Source organism: Lithobates pipiens, unplaced genomic scaffold (genome assembly GCF_037356315.1).
Source record: "Lithobates pipiens isolate NorthernLeopardFrog02 unplaced genomic scaffold, aLitPip1_a1.2 Scaffold_23, whole genome shotgun sequence".
Taxonomy (NCBI): domain Eukaryota; kingdom Metazoa; phylum Chordata; class Amphibia; order Anura; family Ranidae; genus Lithobates; species Lithobates pipiens.
In genome coordinates this window covers 42,012,868-42,037,918 of record NW_027507785.1, presented here as the reverse complement: position 1 = coordinate 42,037,918, position 25,051 = coordinate 42,012,868, and the positions used below count along the sequence as shown (strand labels likewise).

Here is a 25,051-nt window from a genome sequence, read left to right as displayed (position 1 = left end):
CCTTCCCTTCCTTATGGATCACCGAGATGTGCGCGTTCAATGAATCGTTAGCGAACTCCCCACCCTCCCCTATTGCATTAAATAGTGCTAACATGGGTTGCTCCAGCAGGTCTAGTAGACGTTTATAATATTGCAATGTATACCCGTCTGGGCCCGGGGCCTTCCCCGGCTTCATTGTCCCGATTGCTTTATGAATTTCCGTCAAAGTAATGGGGGATTCCAGCTCTTCCCTCTCCGCCGGGGACAAGGAGGGAATTTGGGACTTTGTCAAGTAGTCGGTCAGGGCGGTCGGGGGAGGGGGGCGCGCCTGCAAATTGTATAGGTCTGAATAGAAATTCCTGAACTCCCGAGTGATATGCATGGGTAATTGGGCCTTCCGGCCCCCGGGCGCCACAACAAGGGGAACATATGTTTGAAGCTTACGTTCTCTGACCAGTCGCGCCAGTAATTTCCCACATTTGTCGCCGGATTCATAAGTCTTCCCGCGACAAAATTGAATGGCAGCCTTAGCCCTATATTGAAGAAGATCGGTAATCTGTTTCCTGACTGCCTGCAAGTCATTCTCCGAGGATTGCGACGGAGCATGTCTATGTCTGGCTTCTAGAACACGTAGCTGTTCCAAAAGCCGGTTTAGCTGTGCGGTGCGTTCCCGCTTAATCCGGGCACCATGCTGTATGAGGACCCCCCGTATCACTGCTTTGTGGGCCTCCCACAGAACCCCCGGGGGACAGTCCGGGAGGTCATTTTCCTGCAAATAACATCGTAGGGTCTTGGTGACATCATCCAAGACTTCCGGGGTCTGGAGGAGGCTCTCGTTCAGCCGCCAAAACCTATGCGTCTGGGGGAAAACATCCGACAGTCTATATGTAAGGACGATCGGCGCATGATCCGACCACGTCCTATCTCCTATTGAAGTGCCTTCAACCGCGTGTAATTGAGAGTGGGGGACCAGGAAGTAATCAATTCTGGTATAAAGTTTGTGCATGGGGGAGTAAAATGTGTAATCTCGTTCTCCCGAATGCTGGAGTCTCCAGACATCTATAAGTTGTGAGTCATGCAGAGTCTTCGTAATGCGTTTAATCTGAGCTATCGGCATGGATGTCCGTCCAGAGGACGTGTCCACCGAGGGGATCAGTGGGGTATTAAAATCTCCTCCTAACAACAATTGTCCAACTTTAAATTCCTGCAGTTTCTCCATGGTCCTCTCTAGAAAAGTGGCTTGGAGTTCGTTAGGGGCGTAGATGGCCGCCAGAGTCACCTGTGTCTGGCCAAGAAACCCCTTCAGAAACACATATCTGCCGGAAGGGTCTAACAGAGATCCCTGGCAACGCCACTGGAGTTTACTAGAGAGGAGTATGGAGACCCCTTTGGATTTAGCTAGTGGGTTGGTTGAATGATACGTCCATTGGTAGTGTCTATTGCGTAGATATGGCAGTGCATTTGGTTTAAAATGCGTCTCCTGGATAAAGGCAATGTCAGCATGCAATCTTTTCAGATCAGCCAAAAGCATGCGGCGCTTCTCAGGCGTGTTTAGGCCCTTCGCGTTTAGCGACAGCACATTGACCCTTGATACCGACATGTGTAAATCCGGGGGAACTCCGAATCAGATAAATGGAAGGGAGGGAGCAGACCGGGTAAAGAATAAGGAGCGGGTGGGAGGGGGGACACTGGGCCTAAAAGACGAGGACAGTAAGAAGGGAGGAAGGGAGGGCGTAGGCAGAGTCAAAGCAGGGGTGGGGAGAGGGACGGGCAGGGAGTGGTCCGAGGAAAGGAGGGATGTGTCGAGGACTCGGAAAGAGGGGTGCAGCAGGGAAAAAGCAGAAAGAAGAAAGAGAAATACAAGAGACCGACAGCCGGTCCTGTCACAAAAAAGGAGAGAACAAAAACAGAAAGGAAGTGAGCGGAGAGGAGGAAAGAAGGAGAACACAGAAAACAGAGAGCACGGGAGTGGGCCTAATGCCCTTGCCTCCCTATAACACAAGTAAGAGCATATAAACACCCAGGGGAAACTAGTCGTCACCCCTAGGACAATATGCCGGCCTATTGGTGGGGACAAGGCTGTCAAGGAAACCAATGAGACAGCTCCATTGGTCCGCCCCCCGCCTCTCGCAGGTCACAGATGCACCAAATGTAACACCTCAAAACTAAACAAAATTCCATAAAATAAATAAGCAAACCACAAAACCACACTCAGGGTAAATTAGGTAAGTGAAGCAAGCAGCTTATACTAAGAAGCAGCAACCCAGACAACATAGCGGACAGGGCACACCGTATCCGGTTAGGGCAAGCCCAAGCCCCTTCCCGTGGACACTTAACTATCCCCTACCCCCAGCCCCCCCCACCCCCAAACAACAAGCGCCACCCACCGGGACACCCACCCTGGACCGTCCACTCTCCCCCAGCCCAAAAGATATGGTCAAAAATAACGTAATATACATTACAACGTAATAACCAGATAACAGAATGTAAGTGCATTGCTGTAAGTGAAAGGAAAAACATCCCACCACCCCCCTCCTGGGAAACACAACGAGCAGGATCCACAGTTCTGCAGCAGATGCAAGGGCTGGCATACGTCCGAACGTCTTCCCCGCTCGGAGCAGTCCACCGGTTCATCCGGTCGAAGGGTCCCTTCGATAGTGCCTGTACGTAGGGTTTAAACGTTCCCACTGCGTGTGATAGAGGAACCGTTCGGTGTTACAGTAGTGGAGAACGAGAAGAAAACAGTCAGTCCGTTCGAAACAGGCGCCTCCTACACCACAGCGAAGTCCAGCAAACAAGCCGGGTTGTAAGGACACGCGGGGATAGTCCGTCGTGCGTGGCACGACAGCAGCAAGCCACAACCCATGCAACGATCCGCCGCCTTGAGGTGAGCCACCACAAGAGGCATAGACTCCCGGACATGTAGGTAGTAGAGGGGCTCCGCGGATGGCACTTAGACACAGAGGGGAAGGCAGGATAGCAACAGGGAGGCAGCAAGGGGGGGGGGGGTCACCAACCCCTAGGGCGCAGCTCTAATTCAGTATATCCGTTCGTCGCACTGGACCACGATGGCGGTGACAACTGCAATGGTGGGGGGGGTGGGGGGGGGAGGAGGGGGGGCAATGGGCAGGGGACCCGAAAATAAGAAGAGTTACCTCAGAGTTCACGGGAGTCCGTTCCGGAAGGCGCCCTGGGTCTACGACGTTGCCGCTGCTGTCTGGGTTGCAGGTCACCCCTCCGTCCACGGTTCAGGTCCGGACCCTGCGGACGGGGTATAGACGCCAGCCAGTTCGGGATGGTAATAGGCTCCACATCTAGGAAGCCAAACAGAGCGGGGAGAGAGTGCACGTCTCGAAGAGTAAAGACCCGTTGGTCCTTGCGAAACGTGACCGACAGCGGATAGCCCCATCGGTACGTAGCTCCACATCGCCTTGCTAGGTCCAGCAGGGGCTTCAATAGGGCACGTCGCTGGAGGGTGGCACGGGATATGTCCGGCAGGATCCGCACCTCAGCGCCATCAAATTCCAGAGCGGGGGCCTCCCAGGACTTCCGCAGAACCTCTTCTTTGAGGCCATAGTGGTGCAGCCGACACACAACGTCCCGTGGCCTTGTCAGATCAGCGGACCGGGGGCCCAGAGCACGGTGTACCCTGTCAAACTCCAGGCGGGGGGGCAAATCCACCCCCGGGATGCTGCGGAAAATCGCGGCGACGGTGTCCGCCAGGTCTTCCGATCCCGTTGCCTCAGGTAGCCCCCGCAACCGCAGATTGTTCCTGCGGCTGCGGTCTTCCATCTCCTCCAATCGCAGCTGCTGGGTAAGAAGTAAGTCCTCGTGCGCTGCCTGTGAGGCCTCCATGGCCTCTACTCTCTTCTCCAGTGCCGACAAGGAATGTTCCCCGCCAGTGACCCTATTTGCCAAGTCTTGGACTTCTCCCCGGACAAGCGCCATCTCCGTGCGGTGAGTCTCTGCCACCTTATCAATCAAGGCGGTAATGTCGGCTCTCGTAGGTAGGGCCTGTAGGAGCAAACGGAAGTCCGGTTCCAGCAGTTGTGACTGTCGAGGGGACTCCATGACTTCCAGCGTAGCACAATGGAGTGGCTGAGGTGTCCCCATGGGAGGGATGGGTAAAGAAGCCTGGGAAACCTCCAAATCTACCTCTGGCGAGGAGCAGGAAGCCCGGTCAGTTTCCACGTGGGTGCGCTCCGGCGCCATATTGGGGCCCTGGGAGCGGTGCTGAGGGAGCTGAAAAAGCCTCCCTATATCACCCGAATGCGATGCAGGTGTCGGTGGTCGGGTAGGTTTGCCGTTCCTGTGTGTGGTCTTCTTCTTAGAGGTGGGCATTGTGCGGTCTATCTGCACAATTTGTCCGTCGAGGCGGGAGATGGCCGGGAGCTCAAGCAATGCACGTCTCTATCCGTCCATGTCCAGGCCACGCCCCCCCAACTATCACACATTTGAGTCTGTCAATAAATATTCTGCAACCGATTAACAACCATTACCCTTAATAAGAAAATTATTGATTTCTTTTGTAAAAAAAAAAAAGGAAGAGAAAGAAACAAATTCTAGGTTTTGGTATCCCTTGAGACAAGCAGATGTCCTATAAGAAGTTTGTCAACGAATGGATGCCCTTTATTAAGCCTCGTACACACGATCAGATTGTTGGCCTTTAGACTTTTGTCTGAAGGGGCGTGTGCCAGGAACTTGTTTTGCATACAAACAATACACAATTGTCGGCTAACAAACACGAAAGTACTGATGTACTACGAGGAATTTCAGCTCTTGAGCACGACCCTTTGGGCACCTTCTGCTAATGTCCTGTTTGGTGAGCATTGATTCCGAGCATGCGTGTTTGTATGTTGGGCTTTTGTGTGTTGGACTTGTGTACACACACAATACGAAAATCTAAAAACAGATCATTGCCTGGCGAAAATTTACTAGCCCGCTATCCAACATTTGTTGGCCGAAAGTTGGACAATTGTCTGAAGGAGCGTACTAACGGTCAGATTTTAGGCAAACAGTCTGTCATCACACAATTCCCTGTCAAAAATCCGATTGTGTGTACAAGGCTTTATTGTGGCAGCAAGGGACCAATAGGCTATTTTATATGGTGGTGTGAATACATTCTTTGGGCCATTGCAATGGGAAGGATGTGAACACCAAATATGAGTGATCAAAAAGCAAATGAACAGGTAACTCAGTTCTGTGTTGAGGGCAATGGACAATAACCACTTAATTAAGGCCTACATTCCTAAAAAGAAAGTCAAAAGGTATAGATTGGTGTAGTGCTGTGTGCCTTTTGTGGGGTACCCTTCAAAGGACATGGGGCAATACAGGTTGATTCCTCACACCGTTTAAAACATAGAGTACTACTGGCCAACAGTGATGTAAGTAACTGAGTTAAAATAAACGGAGTTACATAACGCAGTTACTTTATTATTATTATTATTCAGGATTTATATAGCGCCAACAGTTTGCGCAGCGCTTTACTATATGAGGGCAGACAGTACACTTACAATAGAAATCAATACAGGAGGATTCGACAATTCGAATTGCAGTGCAATCGATCCATCCCAAGTCCTCCACCACCTCTGCTTCTTACTGATCCCATCCCTACCCACCCACCATCACTTCTACAACAGAGGTGATAGGTGGGATACGGTAGGGATGAGGTCAGTGGTGGTGGGGGATGGGATCAGTAAGAGGCAGAGGTGGTGGTGGGAGAGGATGGCACTACCACCACTGCCACCCCCCCAAGTACTACCGCTGCCTGCCCCCCCCCAAGTACACCACCGCTGCCACCCCCAAGTACTGTACACCACCACCACTGCCACCCCCCCCCCAAGTACACCACCACCACTGTCACCCCCCCAAGTACCACCGCTGCCACCCCTTAAGTACCTCCCCTGCCACCCCCTCAAGTACCACCGCTGCCACCCCTGTCACAGTTACTTTGCTGAGTAACTAATTACTTTTCCAATGTAGTAACCGAGTTACTAAAGCAATTACTTTTTGGGAGAAGTAATTTGTAACTTAACTAATTACTTTTTTAAAGTAAGATGACCAACACTGCTGGCCAACCAGTATACAACAAGGTCTGGTATACTCCTTGTAGGCAGGTGCCTACATGGTGGGTTGTTGCTAATCAGGGAGTATGGGCTGCCCAGGTGGGGAAGGGTTAATACTGGAGTAGCACCCTGGAGTTTAGGCAGGGTTGCTCCTCCCAAATTTACTGTCAGGAATAATTATCCTGGTTGATTGTTAGCGATCTATTGATTTCTCCCTAAGTTTGGTCTTGTTGAACTTTTCTCTTCTATCACTAGGTGAATAGGTACTTGGTGGTATTAGATATGAGAAGGGCAAGGCAAGGTCAGATTATGGGCATATGGGATATCTCAGCCAATGGGCAAGGGTTTTCTTGAATCCCTTGGCCTGCTGGGAGAGCCTATATATTTGGGTGGAGTCAGGTGATCTATGTTCTGTGCCACCTGGATGGCTGTCTGAGTGGATGTGTGTTGTACTGCCCAGGCTACTGCTAGATTGGGCCTATCCCTGGCTGCTAGGTTGTCTGAGGGCCTACCCAGAAGCAAGAGAGCAGCGCAGGGTTGGCACTGTGGCTTGCAGTCCAACCAAAAGTAACGGTTCTGCCACTAAGGGACCAACCATCTTATTACCAGGGACCACAGTGAGTAACTGAAGCAAGTACCAGAGTAGCATTCTCACCAACTGGGACCCAGCCAGTGAAGGTGACACTGGGAGAGCAGCCTTGTGTGTCAAGTCAGGGAATGAGCAGGCCAGTGGGGGTGAAGCTTGAGAGGTATCTTGAGTGGCAAGCTAGGGACCCAGCAGAGTGATGCTTGAGGAAGATACCACCGTGAAGATTGGAGGAGCTCAAGGGATTCAGTGGCAGTGAATCAGCGGTTCTAGTGAGAGACCAGGAGCTCAGTGGGATGAAGAACTACCAGCTGGGAGTGATATCCCGAGCCCACCGGTCATCACCGGAATTGTAACCAGAGGCTGCTGCTCTTGCCTTGGTGACTGCCTCAGGATCCAGCACACCAATCGCTGCTTGAGGCTGCAGTCAGGGCCAACCACTCGCTCTGATGTCTGTACTGCCCAGGAGGAAAGTACCGGAGCCAACCAAAGCCATCTGACGGTCTTTAGGAACTCTTTTCTGACACGTTGTCTTACACTGGAAAGTGGGGTGAGAGAGATGAAGAGCTAGTAAGCATTGTGCAGGACGATGAAACACCTGTTACTACTACCACTAGTGTGCACATTACGCTGTCAGCCAGTGCAGCTCTGCTGATCAGCATCAGCAGGTCTGTTGAGGATGACCATGGGGCTCACTGGGTCCCCAAAGTCCGCCCTAGCATTCCCATGCCCAGCATTAAACCAGACAATAAGCCTGATGTGGTCGCTGGGTGCTTGGTTGGCCATTTGGAGTGTTGACAATAGAAGTGTACAGAGATGGCTTTCATGGAGTTTTGGCAATAGAAGTGTAGGGAGATGGTGATCATGGAGTGCTGACAATAGAAGTGTATGGAGATGGCTGTCATGGAGTTCTGGCAATAGAAGTGTACGGAGATGGCTGTCATGGAGTTCTGGCAATAGAAGTGTACGGAGATGGCTGTCATGGAGTTTTGGCAATAGGAGTGTAGGGAGATGGTGATCATGGAGTGCTGGCAATAGAAGTGTAGGGAGATGGTGATCATGGAGTGCTGGCAATAGAAGTGTATGGAGATGGCTGTCATGGAGTTCTGGCAATAGAAGTGTACGGAGATGGCTGTCATGGAGTTCTGGCAATAGAAGTGTAGGGAGATGGTGATCATGGAGTGCTGGCAATAGAAGTGTAGGGAGATGGTGATCATGGAGTGCTGGCAATAGAAGTGTAGGGAGATGGCGATCATGGAGTGCTGGCAATAGAAGCAGGGCCGCTGATAAGCCAGTACAACTGGCCCTGCTGTACCGGGCCCAGCCAGCAGGGGGGCCCGGCAATCAGAGAATAAAAGAATGCAGAGTAAAAAAAAAAAAAAAAAAAAGTCTCAGCCAGCATCCGACTTATCTGAGCTTTTTTCATCTTTCTGGGTGCCTCCGTATTCATGTTTTGTTCTTGTGGATGTGAGGTACTATTTTTTCTATTTCGGGAGCATGTCACTTCCGCAGCCACTCCACAACTGGCTCAAGTCCCGCCCTGCACATTCCCTTCCCATGCGGAGTGATTCATCTCCTTCTGCTTAAGGCAGGAGCAGACATATAGGGGTCACCATTGAGCTTGGGCTGCATGCTGCAGGGGGCACGTGTGCCCCCCCCCCCCCCCCCCCATGCCTGAATTGTTAGAGAAGTGGCTGCCTGATCCTCAGCTGATGTGTAAATCGGTGATGCAGGAACTCGATCTCACTCTTTACAGTTACACTGAAAGTGAAAGCAAAGGGAGAGCTGGCTTGCAGTGTGTACTGTGCTCTCTGCCTCCCCCTAGAGGTCAGTACCCGGCATGGAGATTGAAGGTATAGTGCTGCTGACAATTAAAACAAAAGCAACCTGTATATGTTTGTAATTATGCATGTGTGTGTGCTCAAAATTAGAGGGCAGGGAAGAGGGATTTAACCGACTATAGTAGATGGTAAATTCTCACAGTATCCCCTCAGGAAAGGAGACAATAGACCCTTCAAATGCACAGATTTTGGATATACAGTAGAAGTGAGGGGCCAATTCTGTTGAGAAAGCATGGCCAGAAATCTGTCATTTTTGTCCCCCTGTCCCAAAAAAAAGTTGCCGGCTGCTATGCAAATCTAGCCTCATGACCTCTGCCATGTGTAACAACAGGTCCTCCTTAGCAGACAGCTACCGTTTAAGAGATGTGTCTGTGTGTGCTTTTATGTGTGTGTATATTTACGTGTGTGTGTATGTATATGTGTTTGGATTTATATGTATGTATATGTGTGTGCATTTATATCTGTGTGTATGTATTTATATGCATATTTGTATATGTGCGCGTGTGTGTGTGTATACACTACTTTTAAACTTGACACCCTTTTTCTGTACGATCAGAGCTGATTTTCTTAGAGCGGTTCATAATACCAACAAGAAAACACCATTCCTCTGAAAAGCAATCCAGGCTCAGATAGCTTTTCAGAGACAGTTGACAGGCAGTAAAGAGGCAATATATTGTAACATGACTGGTAAAATGTTGATAAACACTGATCTAGAGGAACCGATCTCTCCAATTTCCTCCTGCAGCCGCTGAAAGCCTGGAAGAGGATAAGGGTGGGGCTAAAGGGGGCCCCAGACAGGTATGCTGTATGGGGCCCCATGATTTCTATCAGCTGCCCTGAATAGAAGTGTAGGGAGATGGTGATCATGGAGTGCTGGCAATAGAAGTGTATGGAGATGGCTGTCATGGAGTTCTGGCAATAGAAGTGTACGGAGATGGCTGTCATGGAGTTCTGGCAATAGAAGTGTAGGGAGATGGCTATCATGGAGTTCTGGCAATAGAAGTGTAGGGAGATGGTGATCATGGAGTGCTGGCAATAGAAGTGTAGGGAGATGGCTATCATGGAGTTCTGGCAATAGAAGTGTAGGGAGATGGTGATCATGGAGTGCTGGCAATAGAAGTGTAGGGAGATGGTGATCATGGAGTGCTGGCAATAGAAGTGTAGGGAGATGGCTGTCATGGAGTGCTGGCAATAGAAGTGTAGGGAGATGGTGATCATGGAGTGCTGGCAATAGAAGTGTATGGAGATGGCTGTCATGGAGTTCTGGCAATAGAAGTGTACGGAGATGGCTGTCATGGAGTTCTGGCAATAGAAGTGTAGGGAGATGGTGATCATGGAGTGCTGGCAATAGAAGTGTAGGGAGATGGTGATCATGGAGTGCTGGCAATAGAAGTGTAGGGAGATGGCGATCATGGAGTGCTGGCAATAGAAGTGTAGGGAGATGGTGATCATGGAGTGCTGGCAATAGAAGTGTATGGAGATGGCTGTCATGGAGTTCTGGCAATAGAAGTGTACGGAGATGGCTGTCATGGAGTTCTGGCAATAGAAGTGTACGGAGATGGCTGTCATGGAGTTCTGGCAATAGAAGTGTAGGGAGATGGTGATCATGGAGTGCTGGCAATAGAAGTGTAGGGAGATGGTGATCATGGAGTTCTGGCAATAGAAGTGTAGGGAGATGGCTATCATGGAGTTCTGGCAATAGAAGTGTACGGAGATGGCTGTCATGGAGTTCTGGCAATAGAAGTGTAGGGAGATGGTGATCATGGAGTGCTGGCAATAGAAGTGTAGGGAGATGGTGATCATGGAGTTCTGGCAATAGAAGTGTAGGGAGATGGTGATCATGGAGTGCTGGCAATAGAAGTGTAGGGAGATGGTGATCATGGAGTGCTGGCAATAGAAGTGTATGGAGATGGCTGTCATGGAGTGCTGGCAATAGAAGTGTAGGGAGATGGTGATCATGGAGTGCTGGCAATAGAAGTGTAGGGAGATGGTGATCATGGAGTGCTGGCAATAGAAGTGTATGGAGATGGCTGTCATGGAGTTCTGGCAATAGAAGTGTACGGAGATGGCTGTCATGGAGTTCTGGCAATAGAAGTGTACGGAGATGGCTATCATGGAGTTCTGGCAATAGAAGTGTAGGGAGATGGTGATCATGGAGTGCTGGCAATAGAAGTGTAGGGAGATGGCTATCATAGAGTTCTGGCAATAGAAGTGTAGGGAGATGGTGATCATGGAGTTCTGACAATAGAAGTGTAGGGAGATGGCTATCATAGAGTTCTGGCAATAGAAGTGTAGGGAGATGGTGATCATGGAGTGCTGGCAATAGAAGTGTAGGGAGATGGCGATCTTGGAGTGTTGGCAACAGAAGTGATAAATATGTTTTGGTGGCAAAAAGGGGACCAACTCAACATTAGGTGGCTGATGGATGTATAGTACAATGACTGGACTTTGTCAGCAGGATCACCAGGTGAAAATAAAGGGAACAAAAAACCTGAAAAGGGTCTTAAGTTTAGATGCAATTTAACTTACAGGCATACATCAGTTTTGAATGAACTGAACATATTGAATCTATTAGTAAGGGGTTTTACCAGATTCTACTTTAATTTTGCACTGAGTAATCCTTAATTATTATTGGATTGTGTAATATTCTTTCTAGTAACTGGCCTACCCAGATTGTCATTCATATGTCTCAGTCTGTGCCACGTATTATCACATGGTTCACGTGAATATCATCCACGCCCAGCTCTGCTGCTAATAAAAACAACATAATTTATAGATAGCTATATATAGATCATGCTAAATGTTTTAATTAAGGGCATAGAATGGTTTTCCCGTCTTAGAGGGATATTTTGGTGTAGTGTTTACCATGTGACCAATAGAATATAATATAAGCCAACCTTTAATTATCGTACCAACACCCCTAATCACATCATAGTATTCAATTAAAGTGTTTGATGGTCAAAACCTTTTTTAGTTTCGGATCAGGGCCAGATCTAGTCTGTCTGATGTGGGACTACGGTAAATTTCCTGGTCATTATCAGGCTTACCCAACGGATTGGTGAAGCCCGGGAGCAATCTGATGCGCCATTAGGCTGCATTCACACCTCGGCGTATTGAATCGCAGGCAGATTTCCTACGATTCTGCCCACGATTTTAAAATGCCCAGATGTGGATGACAAATCGTAGAAAAAACACTTTTTGAGATGCCATTCATTTGAATGGCACCTAAAAGTGCGGTGTGGTTCTGCCGCAATTGTCTCACGATAAATGGTGCTGCAATCACTGCAAACAGCATTGCGTGAACTATGTCGCCCAAAAGAAGTTCCTGACCTTTTTTGGGGGGGCGAGAAGCTTCACGTGATGTTAGAAGCTGCATGACAATCACGGCAGAACCGCATTGTGATTTCAGGTGTCATAATGGCATTTCAAATGTGCATTCTGCGATTTGTCATTCACACCTGGTCATTTTGAAATCGCGGGCAGAATCGCGTCAAATCTGCACACAAATTACGATTCAAAATGCTGAGGTGTGAATGTAGCCTTAGGTGGGCATGGAGACAAGTGAGGCCATGATGGCAGCCACTCGTCTCTATGCCCTTGGAGGACCACAGCGACATCTGGCGTCACTTCTGGGTCCCGGGCCATAGTAAATACATTTTTTTTTTTTTAAAGCAAACGTTTTTTTTAATTTATTTTTTCTTTTTTATTATTTTTTTTATTGCTTTTGCTTTTAAAAGGTAAATGAGAGATTTGAGGTCTTTTTGACCCCAGATCTCCCAATAAAGAGAACCTGTCATTCCTTATTTCGATATTTATATACCTTGTAATAGGAATAAAAGTGATTAAAAAAATACAATAAAAGGACAGTGAAAAAAAAAAAAATAAGTTGCCCAAGCATATGTAAATAGTGTTCAAAACAGACCTGGGAGGTATGGCCATGAACGTTAGAGAGAGAGCAATAATTCTAGCACTAAACCTCCTCTGTAACTCTAAACAGGTTACCTGTAAAACATTTGAAAGTGTCGCCTATGGCGATTATGATGTATCGCAGTTTGTTGTCATTCCATGAGCATGTGCAATTTTAAAGCATGACGTGTTAGGTATCTATTTCGGCGTAACATCATCTTTCATATTATACCAAAAAATCAAGGTAAATATTGTATTTTTTATTTATTTTTTATTCATTAAAGTATATTTTTTCCAAAAAAAAATGGTGTTTGAAAGACTGCTGCGCAAATACTGAGTGACATAAAATATTGCAACAATTACCATTTTATTCTCTAGGGTCTCTGCTAAAAGAAAAAAAATTAAATAAATAAATAAATATATATATATATATATATATATATATATATATATATATATATATATACATATCATTTTCTATCAAAAATAACAAAAACTTAACAAATAACAAAGGCCTGGTCTTCAAGTGGTTAAAAACAAAACAATAGACTATACATATACTTCAAACTCACAAGAGAGAAAAGAAAAAGAAAAAATACCTGTTTCTGTAGGGCAGTGGTCATTAACCCTGTCCTTAGGGCCCAATAATAGTCCAGGTTTGCAAGATAACTGAAATACATTACAGATGATATCATTTGCTGCTCAGTGATTGCAGTATTCTAGTCTGCATCTCCCCAAAGTAATACATAAAACCTGGCCTGTTAGTGGGGTTGATGACCACTGCTGTAGGGATTAGTGCTCTGAAATACATAATGCAGGAAAGTAATACATTATGGCCACTAGATGGCGCTGATGATCATAGCAAATAATATTAGACATATTTACAGGGATTGTTTGCAATGGCTTTGTGAATGCTGTGACATTCGCACAGCAAATTTTATTTTTTATAAATAGACCCCCAAGAGTAAGGAGAAAGTCTCCTTTATTGCCTGGTAAGTGGAAGTCACAAGGCTGTGAGTTTCCAGGCACATGTTCATGTTACCGTTCCTTAGTTCTAATAGCACTTTTTTACCCTCTCAGGTATTGAAGCCTTTGGGAATAAGCCAGTAGAAGGGGCTCTGCCCAAGTGGTCATAGGCAGAGTGAGTGACGTTGCAGCTTGTTCAAAGCGGATGTGAAGCAATCGATGGTCCATGCTTATCCTGAAAGCACCACCCTCACAAGAAGCATTCCAGCAAGCACTGAAAAATTGCTCAAAGACTTAGGGGCAGTGGCGTCCATACAAGGCGCTGAGGCAACGCCTCCCTACTCCATGTGCCCGACCTATAATCTACATGCAGGGTGCCAGACACATGGATTCCAATGGGGTTTTTTTTTTTTCGAAGCACGTGATTAGAGCCGGAGGCTATAATTGGATTTAAAAAGGGATGGGCTTGGGGCGTAGAGCACTGTGCCCCGAGCAACCACACACTTGTGACAATAGCTAATGAATATTGGCTATTGTCTTCCTACTTCTCCTCCCAGCCAATCAGGAAGCAGGTCCTGAGACCCGATTGGCTGAGAGGAGACGCAGGGCCTTCCATTCCTTCCTCTCATCCGGCTTGGTGGGCTGCAAGTCATCCATGTGCGCCTGACACTTCGGCTCCACTCCCCTAGTCTCTGATCCAGCTTCCCGAAGGGGTAAGTGCGGGGCTGGTGAGGCAGACGGACGTACAAGCAATGGGGGGGGGGTCGACTGACCAGGGGGGTGGCAGGTGGTTTGTTTGCCGACCCCCCCCCCCCAAATGGAGCACCAGCCGCCATTGCTTAGGGGGTCTATTTAAAAAACATTTAATGCACATATGTCAGAAGCATTCACGCACGCTGAACACAATTTTTCTAAGTGCTAGTTCATATCAGATGCAGTCCAGTGTGTTTTTTTTCTTTTCTGAATGAATAATGCAGGCCCAGTGTTTTCCATGTATTCCGATGGCCCTGGTTTTCACCAGTGCAGTCAGTTCCAATCAGTTTCCGGTGCAGAAAAAAAAAGTAGAACATTTTGCATTTTTTATGCGCACAACTATACTGGAACACAGCAAAACATATCAAAAACGCACCGGAACTGCGTTTGGTATGAACTGTAAGCAATAACTCATCTGAAAGGTATCCGGAGTGCATTTTTGGGGTGAACTGACCCATAAATAGGGATGAGCCGAACACCCCCCTGTTCGGTTCGCACCAGAACCTGCGAACAGACCTAAACTTCGTGTGAACTTTAGAACCCTATTAAAGTCTATGGGACTCGAACGTTCACAATCTAAAGTGCTCATTTTAAAGGGTAATATGAAAGTTACTGTCCTAAAAAGTGTTTGGGGACCCGGGTCCTGCCCCAGGGGACATGGATCAATGCAAAAAAAAGTTTTAAAAACGGCCGTTTTTTCAGGAGCAGTGATTTTAATAATGATTAAAGTGAAACAATAAAAGTGTAATATTCCTTTAAATTTCGTAGCTGGGGGGTATCTATAGTATGCCTGTGAAGGGGCGCATGTTTCTGGTGCTTAGAACTGTCGCTGCACAAAGTGTCATTTGTGCAGGAAAAAAAGTCTTTTAAAATCACTTGCGGCTAAATTGTCGGGTCTCCGTAATACAGAGAACACTCAATGAGTGTTCTCTGTATTAGCCGACAATTCATTCATTCATTGATTAAAAAAAAAAAAAAAAAAAAAAAAAAAAAGCGTGGGGGTTCCCCTAAATTCAATCAAAAGGCCCTTCAGGTCTGACATGGATATTAAGGGGAACCCCGTGTCAAATTTTAAAAAAAAATTGACGTGGGGGTCCCCCAAAATATCCATACCAGACCCTTCAGGTCTGATATGGATATTAAGGGGAACCCCGCATCAAATTTTAAAAAAAAATTGACGTGGGGGTCCCCCTAAATATCCATACCAGACCCTTTATCCGAGCACGCAACCTGGCAGGCCGCAGGAAAAGAGGGGGGACGAGAGAGCGGCCCCCCCTCCCTCCTGAACCGTACCAGGCCACATACCCTCAACATTGGGAGGATGCTTTGGGGGTCTGTGACCCCTCAAAGCACCTTGTCCCCATGTTGATAAGGACAAGGGCCTCATCCTCACGACCCTGGCCGTTGGTTGTGAGGGTCTGCGGGCGGGGGGCTTATCAGAATCTGGAAGCCCCCTTTAACAAGGGGACCCCCAGATCCCGGCCCCCCCCCTGTTTGAAATGGTAAGGGGGTACAAAAGTACCCCTACCATTTCACAAAGAAAGTGTCAAAATGGTTAAATAAGACAAACACACTTTTGAAAAATTCCTTTATTAAAAATAAAAAAAATAAAAAAAAAATTCCAGCGGTGCTAATCCACTCTTGCTATCCAGCGACGGGTCTCCGGGGTCCAGCGATGGATGATCATATCCAGCGACGGGGGATCTCTCAGTCCAGCGCTGTCCATACCTTCTTCTTCTGTCTCCACTGCGGAGACACTGCAGAGAGCCGAGCGCTGACATTTCTTATATTGGGAGGGCGGGGCCACCCGTCACCTGACCCCGCCCCTCTGACGCAGGAGAGGGAAGCCAGGGGTTCCCCAGTGACGTGTGGGTGACCCCGCCCCCTCTGATGTAACGGAAACCTGCGTTACATCAGAGGGGGCGGGGTCACCCACACGTCACTGGGGAACCCCTGGCTTCCCTCTCCTGCGTCAGAGGGGCGGGGTCAGGTGACGGGTGGCCCCGCCCTCCCAATATAAGAAATGTCAGCGCTCGGCTCTCTGCAGTGTCTCCGCAGTGGAGACAGAAGAAGAAGGTATGGACAGCGCTGGACTGAGAGATCCCCCGTCGCTGGATATGATCATCCATCGCTGGACCCCGGAGACCCGTCGCTGGATAGCAAGAGTGGATTAGCACCGCTGGAATTTTTTTTTTATTTTTTTTATTTTTAATAAAGGAATTTTTCAAAAGTGTGTTTGTCTTATTTAACCATTTTGACACTTTCTTTGTGAAATGGTAGGGGTACTTTTGTACCCCCTTACCATTTCAAACAGGGGGGGGCCGGGATCTGGCGGTCCCCTTGTTAAAGGGGGCTTCCAGATTCTGATAAGCCCCCCGCCCGCAGACCCTCACAACCAACGGCCAGGGTTGTGAGGATGAGGCCCTTGTCCTTATCAACATGGGGACAAGGTGCTTTGAGGGGTCACAGACCCCCAAAGCATCCTCCCAATGTTGAGGGTATGTGGCCTGGTACGGTTCAGGAGGGAGGGGGGGCCGCTCTCTCGTCCCCCCTCTTTTCCTGCGGCCTGCCAGGTTGCGTGCTCGGATAAAGGGTCTGGTATGGATATTTAGGGGGACCCCCACGTCAATTTTTTTTTTAAATTTGATGCGGGGTTCCCCTTAATATCCATATCAGACCTGAAGGGTCTGGTATGGATATTTGGGGGGACCCCCACGTCAATTTTTTTTTTAAATTTGACACGGGGTTCCCCTTAATATCCATGTCAGACCTGAAGGGCCTTTTGATTGAATTTAGGGGAACCCCCACGCTTTTTTTTTTTTTTTTTTTTTTTTTTTTAATCAATGAATGAATGAATTGTCGGCTAATACAGAGAACACTCATTGAGTGTTCTCTGTATTACGGAGACCCGACAATTTAGCCGCAAGTGATTTTAAAAGACTTTTTTTCCTGCACAAATGACACTTTGTGCAGCGACAGTTCTAAGCACCAGAAACATGCGCCCCTTCACAGGCATACTATAGATACCCCCCAGCTACGAAATTTAAAGGAATATTACACTTTTATTGTTTCACTTTAATCATTATTAAAATCACTGCTCCTGAAAAAACGGCAGTTTTTAAAACTTTTTTTTGCATTGATCCATGTCCCCTGGGGCAGGACCCAGGTCCCCAAACACTTTTTAGGACAGTAACCTGCATATTACCCTTTAAAATGAGCACTTTAGATTTCTCCCATAGACTTGTATAGGGTGTTCCGGCTTTTCGAATTTGCTGCGAACAGCCCAAATTGTTCACTGTTCGCTGAACAGGCGAACAGGCAATGTTCGAGTAGAACATGAGTTCGACTCGAACTCGAAGCTCATCCCTACCCATAAAGATTAATGCCTGTATCTTCAGCTCCATCTAGTGGCAAAAATGCAGTATAGTTTTCAGAAACATCTCAATGAGGAAAACTGTACCACATTTTAGCCACTAGATTGGGGTGATATTTCATTCAGCATGCACAAATCCTTCAATGAATGTTTTATAAATAGACTTAGACTGAGTTTCATAAAATCCTGTTTTCTGCTGAATTACAACTTGCCTATAGCTTATTACAATAATACATTTCCGCTGGGAGAGATATACAGAAACCAAAGCATTAGCATGACAGTCGGGCAGCTAACTGGGAGAAGAGATGAAAAAAAAAAAAAAAAAAAAAATATATATATATATATATATATATATATATGTATATATATATGTATATATGTGTATATATATATATATATATATATATATATATATATATATATATATATATATATATATATATATATATATATATATATATATATATATATGTATATGTATATGTATATATATATATATATATATATATATATAGATAGATAGATAGAGATATATATTTAGTAATAAAATAGCATCACCAATAAAAGTATATCATTTTAGGTTGTTTTCTTTCTGAGCAGCACCAAACCCCCCCCCCCCCCCCCCACCGTAACACCTAAAATACCTGGCTATACCCTCCCCCCTGTAAACTGCTGTAAACTGACCACGGTGTATCATAGCTACTGAGCCCTGACACCGTGGTCAGTTTTCGTGCCTCTGTCATCTGTCATCTGCAGCCCTGCTGTGTCCTTCTCTGTCCTCTCCTCCATCTCCTCTCCCCCCTCCCCTCCCTTCCTGTCTACTCGCGTCGGTGCCTGCCCCCTCCGCTCCTGCTGCTCAAATTACTTTTCTTGTCCTATATAACCCTCTCTTTGTCCTAATGCTGTGCCCCACTTTGTGTGTTTTGTAAAAAAAAAAAAAAATGCCTTCTTTATTTCATATCAGAGTGCCTCCCGGCGATCATGTGACTGTCTGGCAGGGTTGCCAACCGCCAGTAAATTTACTGACAGTTTGTAACAAATCTTTTTTACAGCTGCCAGTATATGAGGGGCTGATAATTTCATGCTGTGTTGACTTTTTAAGCTTAAATCAAGCAAATGACTTTGGTATAGGTATTGTCAGTGTTTCCATATCATTTTTATACTGTTCAAATATTCACTGTGTTAGTTTCCAATAGGAGTTCTGTAATTTTTCAGATTGCCAGTAAATTTACCATGTTTTGTCAGTAAAAAATGCTGCTGGAGGTTGGCTCTCTCTCCTCTCGTCCCACCTGACATCAGCGGGGAAATCTTGGCCCCACCGGCTGCAGCTGTCAGACAGGAAAAGGAGAGAGTCGGCCGGTCCCATGAGCGCCGTGAGACGCTCTGAAATGAGGTAAAGAAGGGATTTTTTTTAAAATAAAACGCACATACAGGGGGAACACAGCATTAGGACACAGAGAGGATTATGTGATGTTATGAAAGTGGGTTAGCAACCACTTTAACCACTTGCCCTCCAGAAGATTTACCCCCCTTCCTGACAAGCCATTTTTTTGCAATACAGCACTGCATCATTTTAGCTGACAACTGCGCGATCATGCGACGCTGTACACAAATAAAATGTATGTCCTTTTTTCCCCAGAAATAAAGCTTTATTTTGGTGGTATTTGATCACCTCTACGGCTTTTATTTTTTGCGCTGTGAAAAAAACTGTTTTTTTTTTTACGTTCTGCTATAAAACATATCCAAAAAAAAAAAATCTAATTTGTTCATCAATTTCGGCCAATATATATTCTGCTACATATATTTGGCAAAAAAAACCCAATCAGCATATATTGATAAGTAAAAAACATGTGTCATGGAGCCACAGAACGAGGAAGTACCTATGTAAACAAGGAATTTCCCCGTTCTGCCTAGTGACATGACAGAGATCACTGCTCTCTGTCATCGGGGGCAGTGATCGCTGTCATGTGAGTTGAAGCCCATCCCCCCCAGTTAGAATCACTCCCTAGGACACGCATAAACCCCTTCATCACCCCCTAGTTTTTAACCCATTCCCTGCCAGTATCATTTACACAGTAATCAGTGCATTTTTATAGCACTGATCGCTGTATAAATGACAATGGTCCCAAAATAGTGTCAAAAGTGTCCGCCATAATGTCGCAGTCACGATAAAAATCGTAGAGAGCGCCGCCATTACTAATAAAAAAAATAATAATAAAAATGGCATAAAACTATACCCTATTTTGTAGACGCTATAACTTTTGAGCAAACCAATCAATATACACTTATTGCTAAATTTTTTACCAAAAATCTGTAGAAGAATACATATCGGCCTAAACTGAGGAAAAAATTTGTTCTTTTATATATTTTTGAGGGATATTTATTATAGCAAAATGTAAAAAATATTGCCTTTTTTTTTCCAAAATTTACACTCTATTTTTGTTTATAGCGCAAAAAACCCCAAAAAAACAGCAGAGGTGATCAAATACCACCAAAAGAAAGCTCTATTTATGGGGAAAAAAAGGACTTCAATTTTGTTTGGGTGTAACATCGCACGGCCGCGCAATTGTCAAATAAAGCGAAGCAGTGCCGATTCGCAAAAAGTTCTCTGGTCAGGAAGGGGTTAAAATCTTCCAGGGCTGAAGCGGTTAAACACATAATAATATATAAATCCAGCACAATGTCCTCATTATAAACAAGGATAAAAAAGTATAAAAAGTCTCTGTTGAGTAATCAGCTGTAACAAAATAACCAACAGTACGTGGGGGGGGGGGGGGGGGGGGGGTGTTGAAAATGTTTTAATTATAATTAATTCCTCTGAATCTTCATCCCTTCATCACACCATGTCAGACACGGCTCTCTTAAGATTTTACACTCCCCAGGAATGTGACCTGTCTATTTTAACAGATTCATGAGCACTGAGGGAAAGTGGATGTTTGCTGTTAAGTGATTATTTACTTTTACTGTTTTGGATAAAGCGTATATCGATTGTTTTGCGCAAAAAGTTATAGCGTCTACAAACTATGGGATATTTTTATATTTTTATTTATTTTTAATTATTTTTTTTACTAGTAATGGCAACGATCAGCGACTTATAGTGGGACTGTGATATTGCGGCTGACATTCTGACACTAACTGACACTTTTGACACTTTTTGGGGACCGGTGACACTTATGCCGCACACACACGATCAGACTTTCCGGCAGACTTGCTCCGGCGGACCGGAATCCATCGGACAATTCAGTTGTGTGTGGGCTCCGGCGGACTTTTTTTTCCCCAAAAGTCAGACGGACCTAGAAATAAAACATGTTTCAAATCTATCCAACAGACTAAAAATCAGGAAAACCTTTGTCTGTGTGCTGGTCCGACGGACCAAATACGGCGCAAGGGGAGCTATTGGTTACTGGCTATTGAACTTCCTTGTTTAGTCCCGTTTACGTCATCACATTCAAAATGAACAGACTTGAATGGACTTAGTCCGGTCATGTGTGGCCAAGTCCGTTTCGTTCAGAAAGTCAGTCGGGAAGACCGTCGGACCTAGTCCGTTGAAAAGTCTGGTCGTGTGTACGCGGCATAATACAGTGATCAGTGCTAAAAATATGCACTGTCATTGTACTAATGACGCTGGCTGGGGAGGGGTTAACATCAGGGGCGATCAAAGGATTAACTGATTGCCTAGCCAGTGTTTTTTTTTTACAGTGTGGGAGGTGCTTTTACTAGGGGAAGACATGAATTCTTCTCCCTGCTTTGCAAAAACACAGGATCCATGCCCTCCCTCTGACAGAATTGGCGATCTGCTTTGTTTACATAGGTAGACCGCTGTTCTGCTTCTGTGCTGGTGGGTGCCGGCGGACATGGAGTCCGCTGTACCTGGCCTGCAGATCAGCTCCCACTGTGTATAATCACAGCGGGGGTGGGCTGCCAGCGGAGCGCATTCGCCACCCCCCCAACCCGGAAGTGTTGGATCACATACTAGGTACCCGATCCAGTGCAGCAGTGCCCCTTTCTGCTATATATTTAACGTATATGGTCAGCAAGTGGCTAAGCTTTGATTATGGAAGATGATTGGTACTATGCAGAACTGCACCAGATTTTGAACTCTCCAGTTTTAGTAAATAACCCCCATTGCGTGTGATGGTTGGTTGGAATTGGAGCCCATGAAAGCCAGATGTTCTCTGACATAGGCTTTGTATCTTGTTATACCAGGACTTTATTGAACATCCAAGCCATACATGCAAAATCAAAATGCACATCAAGGTATGATTTACTATAAGTTACGTCCAGGTATTTCAGCTCCTGCGCTGTGATTGGCCGGAGCCGCAATGACGAAACCATGCACTTGTGAGCCACTGGTGACGGCACACTCACTAAAGCAAATTGCGCGTACGTACCATTGCTTCAGTGCGCATGTGCCGATAATGTCGACACATGTAGATACATCGGATATCTCCTAAACCGTGCAGGCTTAGGAGATATCCGAAGTAGCTACAGGTCAGCCTTATTATAGGCTTACCTGTACCAAAAAGTGGATTGTAAGGGTTTACAACCACTTTAATATCTGAAGGTGTGTGCTAGTATATATTTGAGCTGGTGTGAGTCGTGAGAGCACCATGGCACAGCGTGGAACATGATGATTGTTCTCTTCCAGGCAGTCTGCCAGTTGAAGAGTTTGATAATCCAAATATAAATCTTTGGATCTGACAATCTCAACACTGGAAAAACTAACACGGCTTAGGTCAAACCCTAAGAGAAACTTCTGATAACCTGTCACACAGGTCTATGGACTGTTTTGTACCCATTATGCTGCAATCTCTATGCTGGCTATGCACATGGAAATTTGATAGAGAGCTTAAAGTGGAAGTTGAGCCAAAAATGTTCTAACGCTAAATCTACTCTCAGCCACATTCTAAAACAAATCTATCTAACCCTGTGTAGCGGTCTCCCGACCTCCAGAGGCCTGGTGACCCCCAGAGTCAGGGAGGGCTGACATTCCTCCTCAGGGTGCATGTTACTAGGCACAGTGGGTGTTGTGCAAGATGAAAAATTGGGCGCCAGTCACTTTTAACCACTTCAATACCAGGCACTTATACACCTTCCTGCCCAAGCCAATATTCAGCTTTCTGCGCTGTCGCTGTTTAAATGACAATTGTGAATTGAGCATTTTTATAATTTTGTTCTCACAAATTGAGCTTTCTTTTGGTGGTATTTGATCACCTTTTATTTTTTTGCTAAACAAATAAAAAAAGTTTTGTAAATAAGTAAGTTTTCTCCTTCACTGATAGGCACTGATGTGCACTGATAAGGTGGCCCAGATGAGGTGGCACCAATGAGTGGGCACTGACAAGCACTGATATGTGGCACTGGTAGGTGGCCCTGATGAGTGGCACTGATATGTAGCACTGATGGGCATTTATAAGCGGCACTGATGGGCACTCATGAGTGGCACTGATGGGCATTGAAAGGCAACACTGATGGGCGCTGGAAGGCTGCAAAGATGGGTGCTTATGGGTGGCATTGATAGGCAGCATTGCTGGGCACTGATAGGTGGCACTGATGGACATTGATACGTGGCACTGATGGGCACTGATATGCAGCACCATCCCTTGTGGCACTGGCAGTGGTAGGCATTTTGAGTGGGCATTGATTGACAGCTGCCTGGGCATTGATTGGCAGCTGCCTTGGCACAGATTTGTATTTCCCTGGTGGTCGGGGGGGCATACCTGGTGGTCCAGTGTGGATGGCCATCCTGGTGGTCCTGGGTGGCATGATGGTGATCCTGGGCGGGATCCGAGGGGGGGCGGCACTGATAAACAATCAGCACAGACCCCCCCCCCCCCCTGTCAGGAGAGCCACCGATCGGCCCTCCTCTACTCACGTCTGTCAGACGCAAGTGAGGAAAAGTCTGAGGCTCTTTACCCAGATCGGTGGATCGGTGTGTCAGACTGACACACCGCACCACCGATCACCGCATTTCACGCCCCCACGGGAGCGTGGCGGCTGTTATCCTACAGGATGTCATATGACGCCCAGTCAGGATAAGTGAACCACCGCCCAGCTGTCATTCTGCTATAGGCCGGGGCGGGAAGTGGTTAAAAATGAACAAAGAGGTTTTTATTTCTCTTAACAGGAACGGTGGGAGAGAGGGTCTAGAGAACAAGACACCCTTAAAGTGGTTGTAAACCCTTACAGACCACTTTGACCTACAGGTAAGCCTAGATTAAGGCTTACCTGTAGGTCCATGAAATATCTCCTAAACCTACACGGTTTAGGAGATATTTTCAAAAAGACAGACACTGCTGTCTACGGTGCATGTGGTGCCTTGCCACACTTTCTATACCTCATTTTGAGCAGTACATCTATCTGTGAAGAGCCTATCTGTGCCACCTTGTGTCAGACTTCAAGGTGGTGGAATTGTATGTATCCCCGGCCAATGAATGCCTTACAACAACTGATGCTTCTGGTTCAACCAAGGGAAGCCTGGACAGACCTGCTCAATCCTCTTTCCCCATCTCGTAGAGCAGGGTTTCTCAACCAGGGTTCCTCCAATGGTTGCTAGCGGTTCCTTGAGCAATGGCCAATTTTTCCTTCTCAGATAAGTTCCCAGTGACACCGATTTATCTTTTTAGCTACCGTATCTGTAGGGGGGAAATTCTTCCTCAAGATGACAGTTGTAACGAGCACTCTTCCATTGACCATCACACCAATGTATCATGAGTTGTAGATATAGCCATTTTTAACAGGGGTTGCCTGAGACCGAAAGGTTTTTTCAAGGGTTCCTCCTTGTTGAAAAGGTTGAGAAAGTCTGTCATAGAGGATAAGACAGATGGACGTAAGGATGATGATGATGATGTTGATGATGATAAAGGGTATACTGAATAGCTTACAGAAGTTATGGCTTGCCACAAATGTACAGTTGCCAACCGGGCAGGTTTGTGATAACAAAATATCAAAGTTCTGGAAAATATCACATGCTGACAACTTCAATACTCTGTTGCAGAACAATACATGCTTACAACCTCTGATGATGTATTTAACCGCTACTTCTGAAAGCATTACACAACATCAAACGAATGAAAGTTTTGTTGTATTTCTTTCCATTGCAACATTAGATATCTCAGCAGTGTTGTGAAAGTTTCAATTGATGGCTTTTATGTGCAAGATGCACTTCTACAAAGTGGGCGATCTTATTAATTTCTGCAAATTAAGGGGCACTTCTTATCTTTTCATTTCTGTTTTTTGGAAGACATAGTTTTGCCGTTGAAGCCCAGTTGAACTCGTAGTTTAACCTAGTTGCTTACTGGGCACTTTTACCCCCTTCCTCCCCAGGCCAATTTTCAGCTTTCAGCACCCTCACACTTTGAATGACAATTGCGTGGTCATGGTCAACACTGTACTCATATGAAATGTTTATTATTTTTTTCAAACAAATAGAGATTTCACCACAAAGAAAAAAATACTGAAAATGTAGAAGAAAACAAACAAAACTTTAAAAAAAAAAATTGTTTTAAAATTTTGCAAACAGGTAATTTTTCTCCTTCACTGATGTGCGCTAATGGGCACTGGTATGCTGCACTGATGGGCA

General features: G+C 46.0%; 1 protein-coding gene across 3 annotated transcripts in view; it reads right to left on the bottom strand.

Annotated features, from left to right (window-relative positions):
• LOC143927403 (P2Y purinoceptor 2-like) overlaps window positions 1-25,051 on the bottom strand; it is a 60,680-nt gene that overhangs the window by 12,620 nt on the left and 23,009 nt on the right. Inside the window, exon 1 of one of the 3 annotated variants that reach the window (XM_077451467.1) lies at window positions 12,977-13,167. The exons of the other annotated variants lie outside the window; for them this stretch is intronic. The gene's annotated coding sequence lies outside the window, so the exon portion shown is untranslated. Of the gene's footprint in view, window positions 1-12,976; window positions 13,168-25,051 lie in introns of those variants that run through there. 3 annotated transcript variants of the gene reach the window in all.